The following is a 4,691-nucleotide window of genomic DNA, read 5'->3' as shown; positions in this document are numbered from 1 at the left end:
AAAATTAAATTGTTTTGCTCACCACTTTGACAAGAGGAATTTCTTCACTTCTCTTGGTTCAGAGGAGAATACTATAAAAGCACGATATTCTAACTTGGGACTCGAGATGCTGTTAGACTACAACTCCCTTTATTCCCTGCCACAGTGGCCACACGCCATTTATATTCCATTCACTTACATCCCAGTCTTCATCCAAAGGGGCAGTCTGCCTTACAGACAGCTCCTCGTCCAGGCAGATCTACACAGCTTCAGCAGTAGAATAGCACTGTATACTTTCATCATGTTCTCTAAATATGAGCAAGCTGATTTGAAAAAAGACCACAGAAGACTCACATCTGAAAAGTGTTTATTAAAAGCTATGTACAAAACAAGACCAGTAAACAAAACAAAAAACAGACTTTTAATTCTCACTTCCTTGCTGAAGCTATTTATACCCACCTGTTATTTTGGTAAACACACACCACGCAATGAATACTCAGTTCAATCAGAAGACGATAGGTCCCTAAAAATGACCAGTGACCCAAACTGTGTGTCTTTTTTGCATCGCTAGTTCTTGTACTGAAACACCCATGTATTCTGGGACAAGATACAATTCTTTTTTTTTTTTTAAGTTCCAAATACAGTTATTCCCTTTTTTAAAAAAAATGCAGATCAAGAACTTTATTCCCCACAATTCTGTTTCACAGAGATGTGAAGATTTATCCTTCTGTACTGGTAGGACATGCCTCTTGTTCTTCTGAGGGCCACTTTGCACATTCCGAAAGCATGTGAAAGACCTCCTTGGGGTGTACCACTTAGGAATGTGGGAGGTGAACCCCATGGTTGAATGCTGCCCCATCTCAAACACTCCCTCCCCATGCAATGCCAGCAGTTCTGAAGAATTCTAGTCTAACCATTTCTGCTTACAATTTTCCATGTACAGGGAGATTATTTTAAGAAAACGGGGCAACACTCAAATATCCATGAAGTGCTTTGTCGCCCTTTTTGAGTCTGTGCTCATCATAATCCTGAAAGGGAGATCACTATTTTTCTCAGGGGAATAAAAATATAAAATGTATTTGCACGTCTGCATTTGAAGTGAAGCAAAGAATGCTCAATACTCAACTTAAGATTAATTAAGATTAATGAGGTCCGGTTGCCACCGGCTCAGTTGGTGGCAACTCAAAACCAGGCCTTTTGCCCCAGGACTCGAGCTTCCCCTTTTCTGAATGTTTTTAAGAAGTACCTAAAAACATAACTGCTTAGCCAGACTTTTAGTTTATAGTTTTAAAGTTCGGGTTGTTGTTATTGGTTATTTGTGTTTTTAAATTGTTTTAATCGAGTTAATTTTTTAATGGTTTTTAAGACTGTGAACTGTCCAGGGACCCTTTTGGCTAGGGTGGTATAGAAATGTACTAAATAAAATTAACAAACTTCCTTTCCACTCTTCTGTCCCCCCACCCCTATACTAGCCACCACTCTAAGTTATGTAGGAATGAGAATGCTGTGATCAAGGATGCTCCTTCAAGCTAGGAACTGGCATTGTCCGCTGATGGACTTTTCTTCTGATCCTCTGGGTCATGCCAGCCCTTACTGAGCTAATATGGGGTGGGTGGCCACTCTCATCAAGAAGCCAACCCAGTTGCTAACTCACCCCTTTGTTTCTCCAGGTCTGAGCGATGTCATTGTTCTGCTGTGCATCCATTACTGTCGAATCAGAGGAAGCGGCTTGCTTCACAGCAGCACAGTATCCCCCACTCAAGGGGGTCTTTCTGGCTTCCTCCTATGACACCTCTGAAATGTCAGGTTTTCAATAGCATAAGACATTTTTTCATTTTATTTATCAGTTCCGCAGTAATATATCACAAGCCTGATCCATGAGGTTTATTCAGCTACAGATAGAAATTAAATGTCAGTGTCACCTCTTTAAGTAAGCCTTAGGTAAGCAAATTCTTGGCAACATATTTGCTCTACGAAGACAAGTTCTAGCCATCTTCCAAACAGGATAGGTAGGCTAAATGTGGCATGCTTCTAATTGGCCTCCATGTAGTAATGGTGGGGAAACGACAAGAATTTTTAAGTCCATATCAGAATGGGTCAACTTCAGCGCATAAGAACCAGCAGAAAAAATTGATTTTCCATTTGGGGGAACAGCCCTCCAAATGTGGGAGAAATTTCTAGGGAGGGGACAGGTCCAGTAATACCGAATAAGGCTCTTCAATTTGGATTTTGCAAATACCTGGGTTCTAACAAAGTCAACCCAAGTCAAAGTCAAATGGGAAGCAAGGTGACTAGCACCTTGTATAGGCTATTTTGCAACTGAATTGCACTTTTTGCACCACAGCATAAGGAAACTCAAAACATAACTGTTCTAAAGCTCCTTCAGATGCTTGGGGAAAGTTTAAAAAAAGTGGGGGGAGAGCATCAGAGTTTAGCAAGGTTCATTTTCCAGGTAACCAATGACTTACAATAAATCAGAAATGTTGCTTAGCTCAACTGTAGCTTTGTCAGTGGAGTGGGAAGAAGAGGGAGAACTGAGCAGCCTGCCCTTCTGTATGCCATACAGCAAGCTTCCCGTATTTGATCAGAATATAAACGCAGATTGTGATTAGCAATTTCCTATCAATTGGACTGCTCTATTTTGCAAAAAGCAGTGAACACACCAACATGTTTTACAGGCAGGATGGCCCTGCTTTGTCCCGTAATGGAGTCAAAGCTGATAAGGACAGCATAAGTGCTGCAGACTTTGAGTAAAATCAGAGCTCAGTTCAGTTTTATTTTTTTAAAAACAGTATTTGGAAGAAATAAAGTGGGTACATTATGTAAGTGAAGAAACAATGGGCACACAAATGAAGCGTCAAGTCATTACCTTGCACTAAACAGACTTCTACCTACCGCTTTTCTAGCAAGCTGTACATTTTTACGCAGCTGATCCACTTTTGCTTGTTACCAAAGTACCAGGCCAAAGAGCAAATGAAAGATGCAGCGTGATTCCCTTAAAGGCGATAGTAAAGAGCACTGTGGGTCAAAAAGACTGGATTAAATGCTTGAAGTTAAACATTGCCATTAAACCTCAGTTTAGCCAAGCAGTTATGTGTGAAGACCCCCTTGCGTATAGCGGACAGTGAGCTGGCAGAGTCCATATACAAAGATAAAATGACAGTAATTGAAACCAGCTCTTTTGATCAAATATGTCCCATTAGAGCTAAAAAAGGCATGGAGTCCTGTAGACAAGACCGTGTCTCATCTGTGCTAACTAAACTAAACTAAACCTAAAACTAAACCTAAAACTAAACCCTAATTAATATTATTACAACCAACTGCTATACAACCAAAATTCTGCAGTCAAAATTTCATAATTTATTCTAGAGGTGTGAACGGACCATTTCAGTGGTCCTTTTACAGACCACCAAACCAGTTCTGAAGGTCCAGCATTCGGCCAAACCAGTGGCAGCGAGGGGGATTACCTTTAAGCAGGAGGGAAGGTGCTTTTACCTCCTCCGCCGGCGCTGTGGCCAAAATCGCTGGTTCAGGGCAGCTGTGTGCCTGCTTGCCACCCCGGTCAGTGTCCTGCCAGACAGTGGCTGGTGCACATGCGTGGTAGGATGCTGACTGGGGTGGCAAGGAGATACACAGCTGTCCCACACCAGCAATTTTGGTCACAGCACCAGTGGGGGAAATGTGGCGGGGTCTGTGTAAAAGAGCACCTTCCCTCCTGCTTAAAAGGTACCCTCCACCGCTGGCAGACCGTGCACACCCCTAATTTATTCAGCCACTCATTGAGAGAAACAAGAAGTGATACTGGGCACTGAACCTCCCTAGAAATCTTACTCAGAAATCCCTTTTGTTTCTGATATTTCACCAAGCATTACCAAATATACCTTCAGAACAATGACTAGAAACTGCCTGTTTTTCTTTTTTCAAAAGAAAGCAGAGATTCAGAAGTGAGGTCCATGTCCACTACCGTATTCTTTTTTGGTGTTTGATCAGCACACATAAAGGCCCAAGTGTAAAGGAATCTTGAACAGATTCAAGAAGATGCATCCTTCTTCTGGTGAAACTCCCTTTTCCAATTATCGGGTGCTTTTGTGCAATTTCATTTTGCTTCAATTTAAGAGACAGAATATTTTAAATTTATCATTTTATGCAAAAAAAAGCATAAAAATTTAAAGAAACATTAAAATTAATAAAATAAAATAAAATAAAATAATTCATCTTTTATCCAGTACAAAATGAGCAGCCAGTAAAGTGTATAAGGTTATAAGATAAACAGGCCAGCTGCATTCACTCACTGTCTACCACAATGGGAATAACTTCACTAGGAGTTCTGCTTCACCCACCACTAGAGGGCACTGCAGTCACATGCACAGTGCAGTTATAGGCGCCGCGAGAAGCTAACAAATTCTACCCGAAGCTGATCTGCGCAGGTGCAGAACCCACAGTCATGAATGTCTAGAACCACTACCCAGATCAGTAGCTTTCAATACTAATTTAACACTGAATAGCTTTATACAATAGGAATCAGCAACAAAGCAGGATGCAAGACAAACTGATTAATGAGCAGAAAGCAAGAACAGTCTTACCTGCAAATGTTGGTTTGGGACTTGTCCAAGGCCAAATTTCATGTACGCAAGTAGCATCTGCAGACTTCTTTCACTGTGTGGTACCCTGCTGACAAAAGCTGAACTTCTGCCTTCATTTTTAACATTTCT

At 41.2% G+C, this 4,691-nt stretch overlaps 1 long non-coding RNA gene across 1 annotated transcript; it reads right to left on the bottom strand.

The window, feature by feature from the left end:
- Positions 1 to 329: 329 nt before the first annotated feature.
- On the bottom strand, positions 330 to 3,501 carry LOC128332484 (uncharacterized). The gene is made up of 2 exons (XR_008310668.1): positions 2,875 to 3,501; positions 330 to 1,773 (listed from the first exon to the last, which is right to left on the bottom strand). It is a non-coding gene; the product is annotated as an uncharacterized LOC128332484 (long non-coding RNA).
- Positions 3,502 to 4,691: the final 1,190 nt, after the last annotated feature.

Source organism: Hemicordylus capensis, chromosome 7 (genome assembly GCF_027244095.1).
Source record: "Hemicordylus capensis ecotype Gifberg chromosome 7, rHemCap1.1.pri, whole genome shotgun sequence".
Lineage (NCBI taxonomy): Eukaryota > Metazoa > Chordata > Lepidosauria > Squamata > Cordylidae > Hemicordylus > Hemicordylus capensis.
Note: the sequence above shows the minus strand (reverse complement) of the source record. Positions and strands in the feature narration are given on the sequence as shown.